The 15,141-nt window shown below is 40.5% G+C and overlaps 2 pseudogenes; both read right to left on the bottom strand.

Annotated features, from left to right (window-relative positions):
• Positions 1-1,041: 1,041 nt before the first annotated feature.
• On the bottom strand, positions 1,042-12,769 carry LOC118018940 (annotated as a pseudogene).
• LOC118020516 lies at positions 3,311-3,417 on the bottom strand (annotated as a pseudogene).
• Positions 12,770-15,141: the final 2,372 nt, after the last annotated feature.

Below are 15,141 nucleotides of genomic sequence, written 5' to 3'. Positions count from 1 at the left end.
TAAGAAAAAAAGACTACTAAATTTTAAAAGAGCAAAAGACTGGGACACTTTACAAAAGAATATAAACAAATGGTCAAAAGCACCATTCAGTGTTCAGTATCAGGAAGATGCAAATTAAATCCACAATACGCTACCACTTCACACCCACCATAATGAAGAACATTTAAAATATTAAAAATGCCAAATATGGGTGAGGATGTGGAGCGACTGGAACTCTCACAATGGTGGACATGTATAATGGCATAACCGCTTTGAAGAATAGTGTGGCAATTTCCTGTAAAGTTAAATATACATTCATCCTACAAACCTGGAATTCCATCCTAGGTTCTTGCCAAGAGGAAATAAAAATTATCCACACAAACCATTGTACTAGACTGTCAAAATGTCAAAACCTGGAAACATCTGTTTACTACCCATCAGTAAAACAATGGGTAAACAAATTGCATTATATTCCTAGAACGGAATGCTACTCAGTAATAAAATAGTGAAGTACAAATTCAAGCAACAACACGAATGAATCTCAAAAACATTAAGATGAGGAAAACAATCCCGATGCAGAAATATACTGCATGTTTTCGTTGGTCTGAATTCTAATAATTGGCAATGGAAGTAGGAAGTGGTTGAATTCAAACATGGGCTGGGACTTGATGAAGAGACCTGAGCAAACTTTCAGGGTGGTGAAAATGTTCTGTTTTGGGGGGAGCAGCGCTTATAGGTTCAGAAGAATTGTCAGAACTCATCAAATGCATAACTGAGATGTGTGCACTTCATTGTATTTTTTTTTTTAAAGAAAAGAGTGGAATTGAATCTTTATTTATAGGACACTGCAAGGGAAGAGATTCCACATAGAAATAAGAAACGCACTGAGAGGAGGCGCTTCATACAGGTTGTACAGCTTGGAACTGGTCAAGTAGAGTTTCATTGTAAAAAGTGCTACAATAACAAAACACATTTAAAAAGAGTTCTTAGTAGAGAAACAGTAAGACAAATTTCTACCAAACAGAGTACACAACCAACAACTTTCTGCCTCAGCTGTACAATCTAAAAGTTAAAGGTCCCGGGAGTGCCATCCTGAACTTGGAACATATAGCCTTCAGAGGTAGCTTCTGGCACAACATTCTGATCTTCCTCTTCCTCTACAGAGAAATGCTTCTCAATCAAGTTTAATGAAGCTTTGTACACAGACTCATTTTCATGGTTTTGTAGAGCTTCAATTTTGTCCAAACCTCCACATTCTTCAATCATACTAAGTTTCTCAGTTTCACCTAGTTTCTCAGCAGCCTGAAAGATGTTTGAAATGGCATCCAGAATAAACAGAATAATTTTGGTATCTTTTGCAGTTAAGAGGTTCATCAATGGTTCTATTATGCCACAATGAATGAGGTATACAATCTGTTCAACTGTCCCACCACGTGTATAGTTGGTCACAGCCCAGACAGCTTCCTTTTATGTCTTAAAGTCTGCCTTAGAGAGAACACCAACGAGGAATGGGACTAATCCATGATTCACAACTTGCTGTATCTGGTCCTGGCGACCAGCTGTGATGTTTGACATTGTCCACGTAGCTTCCTTCTGAATATTAGTTTTGGGGTTCGTTAGGAGGCTGGGAAAAGCAGCAAGTGCTTCTGCATCTATTACAACCTGAGTCTGTTCATCTGTCCCAGTGACAATATTTCCTGGCTCTTAGCGCAGGAGTCACAACTGGCAATTCAGTAGCTCCTAGAAGCTTCACAAGCTGGGGCGCAACTCCTGTTTTCACAACCATTTCAATCCATTCATTTGGACCATCAGTGAGGTAGGAAATGGCCCAGCAGGTATCTGCCAATACTTCTGGATCATCATGATGCAGGAGACGGACTAAGGTAGGAAGAATCTGCTCAACAGCATCTAATGGGGGTGCAGGATTCTTGTTGCGACAAAGGTTTGAAAGTGTCCAAGTAAGGTTACATAAGTAACCACATGCTAAAGATGACATATGAGGAACTACAAGGAGAGCCAATAGCGAGTCAACAGCACCATACTTGATAACCAAGTCTCGAAAAACTGAACCATCACCTGCAATGTTTCCTAGAGCCCATACAGCTTGTTCACTGATGTGAGCATGGGAAGATGCCAAAAGAGAAATGAATGCTGGGATAGCACCTCCATCTACCACAGCCTTGGTCTGTTCCGATGTCCCAGAAGCAATGTTAGTGAGAGCCCAAGCAGATTCAAACTGAATGGGACTACAATCAGTTCTGCCCAAGAAGGACACAAATTTTGGAATCAAACCAGCCCGGATTTTGTTGTCTATGGGGGGCTGTTTTTCCCTAGAAAGCAGTTTCCTAGCAGCTTGAGTAGCCTGGAGCTGGTTTTCCAAATTGTTGCTATTTATGCCTTTGACAATGTCATCAACAGACCAATTTACAGTGTCCTGGTTGTTACGGTTTCCTGTAGTGGAGAGGTAGCATCATCAGGAAACGAGCTCACATTTCTCCTTTTCAGCATCTAGTCATCCTTCTTAGCTTTCCTCAGCTCCACATTAACTTCTGTTCGGCGCTGCCTCATTTCTGTACTGTCTTTCCCCTTGTTCTTGAATCTGTTAAGGTGGGCAGCTGGTGAATTAGCATTCTCGTTGGTGGACACGGTTATGAGACAAAGGGAGAAAGATCCACGGCCAGCTCAGGCTTCCACAGGAGGCGGTCCGGGGCATGCAGGCTGCGGGTCAGCTGCCCTCAAAACGTCCAACGCGGATCACCCCAAAGACGGTGTGGACTTCATTGTATGTTAATTACATGCCAATTAAAATTTTTAAATTCCAAATCAGCAAGCATATATTGAACACCTACTCTTTAGAAAACACTATTGTACTGTGAAAATGGCACATTTTCTGAAATTGAGAGGAAGGTAGATAGATCCACACCCTTAGCCAGGTAGCCCTATCTCAGCCAGCTGGTTAGTTAACAAAAGTTTTATCAAACCTGTATATTCACACCTAATGCACATTTAGGAAATACTTTTGTTCTTAAAACTCAGAAGAAAAAACAATTAAACTTACTCCTCCAGACTAAATGGAAAAACTCCTGCCAAGAAATGAGTTTCCTTGAAATGAAAAATCAAGGGCATTCAGACAGTTAGAAAACATCAGAAGTAAATAAAAGGTCAGCAGGAGAGGGAGGATAAGGTTGATCACCCAAAGGCCCTTTGGCTAAGATACCATGACCTCTCCTAGTCATAAAGTGACTGGCTCTATCATTGTTATCACTCATGGCTCCCACCAAGTTTCTCATCACAAAGACCAAGGCCTTATCCAATTAGCACTCACTTTGCAAGCAAGATGGTGGGAAAACCCATTCCACTTGCTTTCAGGTACTCCACATGTTCAGAGAAACTCCTCTAGTAACAAACTATAGAAATGACCCCTGAAAGTATAGTCTTTCCACTTGCTTTCAAAACGCTGCACTAGGTAATTTCATTTGATTTTTAGTGACTTAGTTATTGCAATAACGGGGTAAGGGGGACTCTTTATGGAAGGATTTGAACTTAAGGTACCCTGATCAGTTTTTATTTGTATTTTTGTGAGTTTTTTGCGGCTGCTTAACTTAAATATTTTGTTTTAAAATGAAATAAATTAATTTAAATATTTTCTGGGATCAAGCCTTAGAATGATCTACGTTTGCATTTGATTAAACATCTTTGCCACCATTTCTTCATCCTTCTGGAGGCTTTCTGTGGTTGAAGAAATATTGTGCACTGTTTTATAAGCCACATAGAAGCCATGGGGACATACCACATGGTACATAATACATAGGTGCCTGATAAATATTTGTTGCCTGAATAAATGAACAAATGTCATGGTCATAACCAACATTTCATAATGCCCTACCCAAATCCAAAACCGAACATGGTTCAAAATACTGTTCGGGTTATGGGCTTTGGGGTCAGTCTCCAAAATCTTGATTCCCAGGTTGCAAAATTATGAGATTATAAGATTATGGGTAAGTGTCTTAATTTTTTTTAGTCTCAATTTTATCCTGTGTAAATGGGGATTAAAAACTATTCTCATCTGGGGTGCCTGGGTGGATTAGTTGGCTGAGCATCCGACTTGGATGCTCTTGGTCTCAACTCAAAGACTCAACGGTCATGAGTTCGAGCCCCATGATGGGTGTGAAGCCTACTTTAAAAAAAAAAAAAAACTATTCACACTTAATATCATATAATGCTTACAAAGCATTTTATAGCTGGCTTGTAAAAATCTCTCAACAAGTACTTGTTGCTATTATTTTTAAGTTGTTCTCCATCACTGTTTTGTATTATTTTGTTATAGTCTGATAGCAATGGCGCAAACTCTGGAGCTCACCCCCTCTGGTCGTTAGTTTCCCCATCTATAAGATCACCAGTAATGGTGATGGTACCTACTGCATAGGGTTGTAAGGAGGATCAAGTAAGTTAACAAGTGACATGCCTAGAATTGTAAAAACATCAGTAGAGTTAATTGTTCCTGGTGGTGGCATTAGTGATATGTCCACCTGGGTAACTGTGCATTCAGTGTCACCTAGGTTTGAATCCCAGCTCTTCCCATTACTTTGCTATGTGTTCTTGAGCAAGTTAATTAACCATCCTGTGCCTCATTTTCCTCGTGCACAAGAGAACATAATAATAGTACCCATCACACGAAATTACAGTTAGGATCAACTGAGAGAATACACGTAAAGCACTTAGATGAGGGCCCCGAGGAAAACAAGCAAGTAACGAGTATTTGCTGGTATTGTGAGGGAGTAGCGATCATCATCAACCTCATCATCCCTGCCAAAGGAATCCACACTTACAGTTGAAAACATCAACAGATAAGAGCTCTGTCTAGAAAGAATGCATAGGCAAGATTCTCATGTAGCATTTCTTTCATACCCGAACCTAACAGTTCATGGTTCAAAGGTCCTAAATCTCTGAGCTGTTTTTTTCATTTTCCTACCCATCTAAATAGTTCAAAACCTCCCACCAACAAAGGCAACCCTTCCACATTAGCTTTGGAGGCCATTTTCACATGAATTCTGTTATTTCTTTAAAACTAAAAATATAATAACTGCAAATCCTGCCCCATAAAAATCAAGACTTGTGAATTCTGTGCCCAAAATTGCCACTAAATTAAATGTCCTTGGCTTACTCATCAGTTCTCTGAGTTGTGTACATTCTTCCTCAGTAAATATGTCCACAAACTAACCTATAAACTTAGGTACACCCAAGGCTGCCTGTAAAAAATAAACCAACTCAGGACACCAAACAAATACTCTACATTGGTTATAATTACCATCATTAAAATTCCAAGAAACTGCACCAGGGATGTGGTTGTAGTTGACCTTCAGTATTACTGGCCAAAGCTGGCTATTGTAAACCAGCCATGCCTCCTTAACTCTGTCCAGTGGGCAAGCATTATTCAACAGCTACCAGAAAAAAAAAAGAAAGAAAGAATTAAAAGACCCCAAAGCTGAGCGGGAAGAGCTATTAGAGACCAATCTGCGTAAGGAGAAAATGATAGTAAAAGATGTTAAGTAACTTGACCAACACTATAAATTATTTGGGGTAAACTTAGAAGTCAATTACTAGTGATGGTAATAAGAATATCTTATTCAGAAAGCCCTTTACAGTTTTCAGAGCACTTTTAGACTATTGTATTTGATCCTCATGGCAACTTGATGAGGTAGAAAAAAAAAAAAAGTATTATTATCTACATTTTACAGCTACAGAAACAGGCTAAGAGTGGTGATGTGATTTAACCAAAGTAACCCAGCAAGTGCATAGCAGAGCAGAGATCAGAAGTCAGTGCACCTGGATTCCTGTCTCCTGCTTTTATCTACTGTCTTAGACTATAATATCAAGTCATCTAATAAAAGAAAAGCTATACATTATTATGGTCTGACTGTGTACCCTCAAAACTCATGTGTCAAAATCCTAACTCCCAAAGATGATGGTGTTAGGAAGTGGAAGCTTTGGGAAGTACTCAGGTGATACAGGTGAAGCCTTCAGGAATGGGACTGGTGCTTTATAAAAGAGGCTCCGGAGAGAACCCCAGCTCCTCCACCAGGTGAGGACACAGCAGGAAGGCATTGGCTATGAGCTAGGAAGAGGGCCTTGCAGAACATGATCATGTTGGTGCCTCGACCTTAGACTTCCCAGAACAGTGAGAAATAAATGTCTACTGTTTATAAGCTACCCAGTCTGTAGTATTTTGTTATAGCAGCCTGTAAGATTAAGACATTATGTTTCAAGTGTGTGACTTCACTATTTGTTTTGTGGGAGGAAGAATACAGAATATTTCCTATGTATTTTCCTCATATTGTAGAGACAGAAGGATCTCTGAGACTTTGTTTTATCCTCCTGTATCAAAGCAGGATTTCATACAGGTCATATCTGGCAGACCAGGCATCTATTTGAAGATAACGTGTTTTTCAAAATCCTCAGGGAATGTAGTCTCAAACAACTTCATCCACAATATATTTTTACAAAATAATTTGACCAAATTGGTCTTCTATGCTTTACCTAATATTTTATGGAATTCGTAGAAAACTAAGATTTCTTTTGTACTCTAATTCAGAATAATTCAACTATTCTAAAAGTGAAGAGTACGTTTGAGCATCAATATATATTTTATTTTAAAATAGCAAAAGTAATTGGTGGTTTAAATACTTATAAAGGCCCCGATTAACCGAATCTTACCAGTGAAATGCATCTCTTGGGCTATTGTGATTGGTTCAGTGATGGGCACATAATCCAGGCTGGACCAGTGAGTCAACAGAAGATGTTTCCTAAGGCTTCTGGGAAAGGAGCGATATTTTCACTTCCTGCTGGATGTGGAAGAAAAGGCCCAGTACCTGGTGCTGTTCAAAGCACTTTGATTCAGCAGCCTTGGGTGAAAGCCAACACTGGAAGTTTGGAAAACAGCAACAACAAAACCAGGAGTTTGGTGAAATGGTTGATGCACAATATACAGCCTTGTTTAAAACATATCCTATTTATTCACTTTAAGTGACTTGAGCCACTAAATGCCCTTAACTCTTTAGTCATTCTGATACCAAGTTCCCAGTTCAAATGCAGTGTATGCAGTGTGTGTGTGTGTGTGTGTGTGTGCAGCAGGCCGCAGATGCTGGTCCTTCCATGAGGCAGAGGAAACAGAGAGAGGGAAGAGGCCTTTCTCTGGCCACACAGACAAGTGACATGTGGCATTACTAAGCAATGTATCTTGTGGCCTGGCCAGCAGGAGATAGCCGATGATACACTGGCAGGACCCCAGGGGGATGGAAATGCTGCCCACTTCCCTGGGGAGTCTTCTTCACTTGCCCAGTGGTCCAGGAACCTAAAAGATGTAGACAACACAAGCTTTGATATCAAGGCCTTTAGGAGCTCGTACATCAGGCTACCAAAAGCTAAACGCTCTAGGAGCTAGTAGATCAGCCATCATGACCTAGAGACAGAAAAACTTTGCTACTCAGTCATACCCCCAACTATTGATGCCTAAGGATAAGAGGTGCCTCCAGGTGAAGTGGCTGATGGGGGAGTGTCTGTCATTTTTTGAGCACTTTTCCTTTTTCATTTCACAAGTATCAGGTACCTCAAAATAGTGGATAAAAGCCCTACATCGGAAACAAGATTACAAGAGAAATTTCATCTCCACCAACCTGCTACTTCCACCCTTGCTTAATGGAGAGACTGCCATCTTCTGTGGCCTGTCGTGCTACAGAAAATTCAACTGCAGCTCTTAGAAGCTCTCAAAGCTCGTAAGAGGACTGTTTAAAATTGTCCAAGTTTTAATGGACCCATCCTAAGACTAACAATCAATTATTATAAGTTGGATCCTTGAAGAATAACTCTGCTGCCCACTTCCTGTAGACAGCAAACCCAGCCACATCCTTGGCTTATAGAACTCACCACACTCCTCAAACCACAACACTCCCTTTAATAGTAACTATAGCTTACAGTCGTATGACCCCTCCCTTTCCTCAAATTACATACAGTAGGAAATAACATGTCCTTAGAATGACCCTTAGGAAATCCTTGGGTAAGCCGAGGAATGGGATCATCATTTATCAGAAGTTCTTGGATAGGATGTTTCATGGGAGATAATCTGGCTTTTCCCTAAACCCATACACACCACTAAGCCACAGAAAGAAGCTGAGGAGGGATATATGTGGTTTTTCATTAATGCTTTTGGTCTTCCAAGCACAATTTCTTTTTTCCTGGACATCCCCCTCATATTCTGCTTACCATATTCTACTTAATAACAGGAGTACTCAGGAAGGAAGTGCTAGTGTCTTAGTCCATTCAGGCAGCTATAACAAAGCACTAGAGACTGGCTGGTTGATAGACAGTAGAAATTTATGTCTCATAGTTCTGGAGGCTGGAAGTCTGAGATCAGGATGCCAGCATGGTCAAGTTCTAGTGAGAGCCCTCTGTGGGTCACAGACTGCTGACTTCTCATGGTATCCTCACACAGCAGAGAGCAGAGGAATGCAAGATTTCGTGATTGTTATAAGGGCATTAATTCCAATCAGGGGGGCTCCACCCTCATGATTTTATCTAATCCTAATTACCTCTCAAAGGTCCCACCTTCAAATACCATCACATACTGTGTGTGTGCGGGGGGTGGGGAGGAAGGGGGTTCAACATATAGATTTGGGGGACACAAACATTCAGTCTATAACACCAAGATACACTGAGATATCTTGGCCAGCTTAAATACTTGATCCTTTGGAAAGTGTGTAGCCCAGATTGCCAGTTGCAGGAATATGACTCCTACTTCATACCTTTTTTCATCAGATGTTAACTCTGAGTAAATCAGGAAAACCCCAGCCCATTTATACCTTCAAACTAGTCCAGTACTCTCAACAGCTATAATATTTTGCCTCCTGTTTGCCCTAAACATGTCTTATCTTATTTCTATAATATATAGAAGATAGTTTCACCTGTTTTCAATGTGTTCCCTAACACTGAAAATGTAATCCCAATCTAATTTTTAAGTATACTCACTAGAGTTATGTATTTCATAACTGATAGTGTCTAGTTTAAAAGGTAACTTTCTCTCTATAGGGAACATTTTCTTTATTTGGGGCTTCAGTCAGGCTATCCCTTACCAGTTTGTAAGATCCATGACTCTTTTTCTGGAAAGTAGGTAGACTCTCAGAAGAGCAGAATGAATATCAGACATTGACACATTAATGAAAGGTATATAAATAATTGTATTAATATGTGAACAACAACTTTGAGTGAGTCATAAATTCTTTCTATCACTTAAGCCCAGAACAGACTGGCACTAGGGAAAAAAAATCAGAGACTCTTCTTTCCCTTCCTCCTGTAATTTTCTTGCAAAGAGCATATTCACTGATGTTTTTGGAGAGCTCAGTTACTGAAATCTTAGGAGAAGTAGGCTATAAGATTAAAATATCAATTGATAGTTACCATATTTCCTGCAAGAAATAACCTCTTTCTCATGTTCAAAAAAAAAACAAAAAAAACCCTAGAATATCTTCAGGTAACCAAATTCAAATAGTTACTAGACAATTATGTATGGCATTTTGTAGGCTATGAAAAGAAGCAACATACCATTTCTGATCTTAAAAGCACACAAACTTGGTCAGAAAGATAGTAAAGATTTATAAATGCTAGGATATAGTAATTTTTCTTTAAAATAGAGAGCCACATTTTTTGAGACCAACAAAAAAGCTTTATGAAGATGGAAACTTCAAATCAGGTCTTGAGAAATTAGGTAAGATTCCAGAAGGAGCACTCTGGGAAAGATTGAAGTAAGTCGGTGAGGAAATAAGTAAACTCACTGATTAATTAAGTTATGTGTTAACAACGGAACTAAGAAGCTCCCAAATGAGAGCATAATAAATTGTTGCATATAATAAATAAGTAAATAGTATATGCACAAGTAATAAATACATGAAACTTTTCAGCTGTTTCATTTGGAAGGATGTGGTCCTCAACAAGAACACTTGATGTTACCCTCTGGCAAGATACAGCTGGAACTGTGAAGTTGAGTGCCAGTGGTTTAAATTAAGAAACAGCTTGCGATATTAAAATTAAGACACTTTTGAATAAAGCAACAAGACATATCACAAAATTCACAGAGCTATAGAGCCTTTCATATGGTTCAGCAAATACAGGAGCAGGATTCTCTTTATATATTAATTTGATATGCATTCATTAGGTACCAATTGTCTACCCCATATTGCACTAATTACTAGGAAGATGTAAAAGAAAGCATGGAAAGAGTCCTCTCCCAACAGGTTGCCTAATATCTAAGAGGTGAAATAAAATGTGTTAAAATAAAGTGGGAGGAAATTTCTAGACAAAATATGAGAAATTGAGAAATGCAAATGCTACCTACAGTTTTTCTCTCTCCCAGGGGGCTCACAGCACATCATAATTACCTGGCAGAGAGTATCATTCTCATAAGCATTTTGCAATGTGATTGGCAGGGATGCAGAGAATCTAAGCGATCTGCATAAAAACCTTGTGAGCTGAGTGGGAGAACTAGAAATTAGTTTTATATATGGTATATTGCCAGGAATACTGGTAGGTCCAGGGTCAGAATTCCTCAAGGTTATTTTTCACTCCACTTTTGAGGCATCAGGTGATTCCAGAAAAGTTATTTCATATCTCTGAAATAAGGTTTCTCCATCTGGGGATGATATCCTGGGATATCTACTTTGCCTACCTCACAGGGGTCCTGTGTGAATTGAATGAGTTGAGCGAGGGGGTAGGGAATTTTAAAGAGCTTCATAATCCACAAAACATTTTGTAAGTATATGGTAAAATATCATTATTGATTGATTGATTGTGAGCCTTACACAATGTAGGTGAAAGGGGAAGGATGTGTTCTGTAAAGACTGACCATCTGGAGAAATCTGCTATTCCAGTTGGTAAGCATGCCAGTAGGCACAGTCTTAAACTTTGGGTGGCAGAAGAAGTGAGAAGAAGAGCTGAAAAATAGATAAAAAAGCCTCAGGTGCCCAGGCTCAAAACTAGAGGATAATAGAGGCACCTGTGGAAGCGTCTAGATTACAGAGGATCTGGGCAGCCCCACTGCATCTCTCTCAACTCTGAAAAAAAGCACTGAAGTCTTTTCAATCCCACAAGATAGGTTCATAAATTAACTGAAAAAGAGAGAAAGCCAGCTGGCCCAAACGTGACTCCCTGGTTGTCACAGAGAAGTACCACAAGAGAAAGCAGTAAAGACCATAAAACTGGGGACAGTATAGAAACACGGGGATCTGGCTGCTCGGTGAGCACCAGCGTGGAACAATGATCATTCCTGGAGACCTGCTCCAGCACAGACAGACACCACTGAATGGCCGATTAATTTCTAGATGATGCCATCCAGCTATGTCATTCCCTCGGAATGTTGATGCCAGGAAAAGTAAGGTGAAAAGTAAAGACTGGCAAAATCACGACCAATTGAGTTTCAATGTGAAATGACTAAGAAAAACATGAAGTGACTGGGGTCATCTAGAATGAACTAGAAACATTTTCCACCATGAGAGAGTATAGAAAACCTGACATAGAAGTGAGGTATGGAAAAATTTGAAGCAGAAGGTCTATGTACCATAAAGAAAGGAGTGGGAAGATGTTGACAGAAGCAAGTGGGTGGCGGGGGCACACTATAGGGCAGCCCCTAGTAGTCTAGCTCTGTGATCCTTAAATCGTAATGTGCACACAAATCACCTAGGGGGCTTGTTAAAATGCAAATTCGGATTTTTACTGGTCTTGAGGGTGTCACTGAACTCTCAGTTTCCAGCAAACGCCAGGTGAGGCTGAGGCTCCAGTCCACGGAGCATGTTTTGAGTAGCAAGGGTCTAGGTGACAGGTGACCTAAACCTGAACGAGGCAGTGACAATGGAAACGCAGAAGAGAAGACATGGCTGAGAAGCAGTCAGGAAGTAGAAATGACAAGACTCGGTGACTGATTAGGGAAAGAGGAAACATTCATGATGACTCCAAGATTTTTAGGCCTGGACAATAGGGCGGTTCATAGTGCTATTAACGGAGTCCTTGGTAAATAAAGGTTTGTGCAGAAACACCGCAAGACCTTTCCACGTGTGTGTTTTACGCATACTTATTTCTACCAAGTTACTGAGACACACTCCTACTGTGTGAGATTGTTTTTGGAGTCGTTTGAGATTGGGATCCATCTCTCTTTGCTTAGTGGGTTTGGGCTACTTTGTTTTCATTGCTCATTGTTCATGGCTTGCCCCTGAATAAACTGAAAATACACCATTAGGGAGACTGGCAGACATGGAATGTAGAAGTACTCTATGGCAGCATGAGAGCTATAAAGGGAGTCCTTCCTAAGTAAGGAGGAAAACATGGCGAACAGGTGCTTTAAGATTTTCCAAGTAATAGTCCAGAGAGGGCCCTGGACGCCAGCAGCCATCTTCACTTGCTTGTGACTTTAGCTCTGAGAGAATGATAAAGAGATCAGGAGAGACCTCAGCTTCTGCTGATGTTCAAGAGTCATTATGGGCACAGCAGAGAGTTAAGAATGGTCCACATGGTTGCCAAAAAGCATTCACGGAGATGAACTTTTGGACATGGTCGTGAGATTCTAGTTCTTGTTTCAGATTCTTAGTGAATTCAGAGCAGATTAGACTCAAGCCCCAATCTGTGCTCTGTGTGCGTGCTAGGAGGGAGGGGGGCCCGAGGGACAGAATGACAAGGGGGGCGGGAAGGGTGGTGTTGTGCTTCTGTGGGCTGGTTTCCTTAATGCATGGAGGTAGCACTTACAGCAGTTCATGGCTTCCCCAGGAAACCATTCTAAGTGGGCCACGTGCCCAATGGTTTCTATCCCAGTTAAGTAAATAAATGAAATATGCTAATTAGCACCCTATTAGCTCACAGCAGGGAGTAATCCATGGCATTTTGATTGGAAAGAATTCTGTCATCCAAAGACTGGTCTGTAACAGAATGCAAACTGGCCCAATTTCCTCCCTCCCTTCCCCGTGGCAGTTGTCCAAATGTCTGAGAAGCAGACCTCACAAATGTGTGCAATTCCAAGGGTGTCGCCGGGCTCTGTGAGAGCACCTCCTGGCCTCCGCGGAATCTGGCACTGCGCTGCGCTCTGAGAACAGATTGATACAATCCAGAAATGTGGGCCAGAGCTCAGAAACATCGAGCAGGTTTGGGAGGATCTTTAGGGGGCAGCTCTTATTTCTTTCGTTATGAGAATATCCCCACTTGTATTCTCTGGCCCTCCCTGACTCCAATCCAGAATGCATTTCCTTGACTCAGGTAGGCAGGCATGTGGCCACGGTGCGGTTCCGTGGAAGGAGGCCTTCTTATTAAAATGGTAGAGCTGCAGGGTTTCAGTTGGGGAAAGGGCAAGCTTGGGTAGGTTCATATTTTTATTGTTTCGGCTGCAGGGAAATTCCACCTAGCTCCTGTTCTCCTAGCCCTATTTAAATGCTTGGATTCACATCTTGCCTATCTCCTACCAGTTTGCAGAAGGAGGGATTTAGGGGCAGCATGGACCCTGAAGGAAAAAGCTCAGGACAAAGACATGTGTTTTCCAATTTGCTCTTTTAAAACATCCACTTTCCAAGAGCTCTGGGTGTTTACAGGGATTGGACATCATGACACATGTGTCAGGTTGCCTCAGAATCTATCAGAAATCCCCATCAGAGTGGGACTTCCCCAATGAAGCTCACTTATATCACAGTGAGGCTTCGAATACTTTTTCTGTTCTTGATACCAAACATTACAGGGATCACCTTCTATTTGCTGATGGCTGCTTAATAAAAGGGGTGGGGTGGGGAGATAGGGTTTTTAATCATCTGAATGTTATAGAGGTAAGTTGCCAGTATTTTTTTTTTCTTAAGTTTGGTCCTTTGTATGATGACCTACGAGAGCCAAATAGATTATTGAATGCCTATGACAAGCCACATGAAAACACTTTTCTCTGCACGCTCTTGTATTTCCTGCCTGATAAAAAAGTGATGATACTTAAAGTTTAAAATTGTTAATGGAATATATTGGTTACAAGTACATCACTCTTTTTTCTCCCCCACCCCAAAGTAGTTTTTCTTTTACCTAGGAAGAGAATCTATTTATCTTGATTAGATATAAATTCAAATCGAATGCTGAATACCAGCTGTTTTATCAGCAGCACTTTAAAATTCAACTTTAAATGAAATCTTTAAGAAAGCAAGTCCAAGAAAAATCTTATAGTAAAATTTGTGTCTCACTCACTAACATTACTGCACTACATTGATTGCAGTACCTGAAGAAATCGTTAGGCACCATATGACAGTCATGTCTGTTTAGAATTTTTTTTTTTTTAATCCTGTATTGGAAAATGAAGCACATTACCTAAATGATTCAAATGGCAAAAAAAAAAAAAAAAAAAAAGTCATTCCTAAAAGCCATCTGTGAATTAGCATATGGGCTTCTGGAACCCAACATCTTGGTTCTGTATGTGAGTCAGAAGAAAAAAAAAAGAAGGAAGAAGGAAAGGAAGAAAATGGCATCCTGTCTTTAAATATGAAACATGGAATGATTTTCTCCAATCAAGGGGACTTCAAAGAGGGAAGACATTTATGACAATGAAGCAGTCAGCTGGACCTCACAGCAGCTTGCGCCAAGACTGGTCCCAAGAGCAGTCACAAAACTCTTAAGTGAGCCGAGACCAGACTCTGCTAATAGAAAAATGTGTTCCTGAACCGGGGCTCTATAAATCTAGGCACGTTCTGTATGGAGTATAGGCTTTGTTGCTTTGGCAAATCTGTCTTGAACTGGAAAGCAGTTGAGTAAGGAATTAAGCGAGAATGGGTATGAGTTCAAAACAAGAAGCCTAGCAGTGGTAGCAGCCACTGAGATTACTAGGCCAGTGTTAGTGAGCATTAAAAGACCCACATCGGCACCACTCCCTGCCCCCAACCCAGTTGTCAAAGTGTAACTTTTCTGCTTGGTAAAAAGTTGAATGTTCCTCTTGCATTTATCAGATACTGTGTATCTGGCTTGAATATGTAAATTGATATAACCTAGCCAAGTCATGCAGATAGAGGGATGATGCCTACATGCTTTTACATATTTTGGGTTTCTGGGGAAAATTTTTCCTTGAAATTCACATGTTCCAAATATCTGTCTTACTTTGAGCCTGAATTCAAAATG

The sequence above is a fragment of the Mirounga leonina genome, unplaced genomic scaffold, assembly GCF_011800145.1.
Source record: "Mirounga leonina isolate KUSES-001 unplaced genomic scaffold, KU_Mleo_1.0 Mir_173, whole genome shotgun sequence".
Lineage (NCBI taxonomy): Eukaryota > Metazoa > Chordata > Mammalia > Carnivora > Phocidae > Mirounga > Mirounga leonina.
This window is presented reverse-complemented; position numbering and strand designations above follow the sequence as displayed.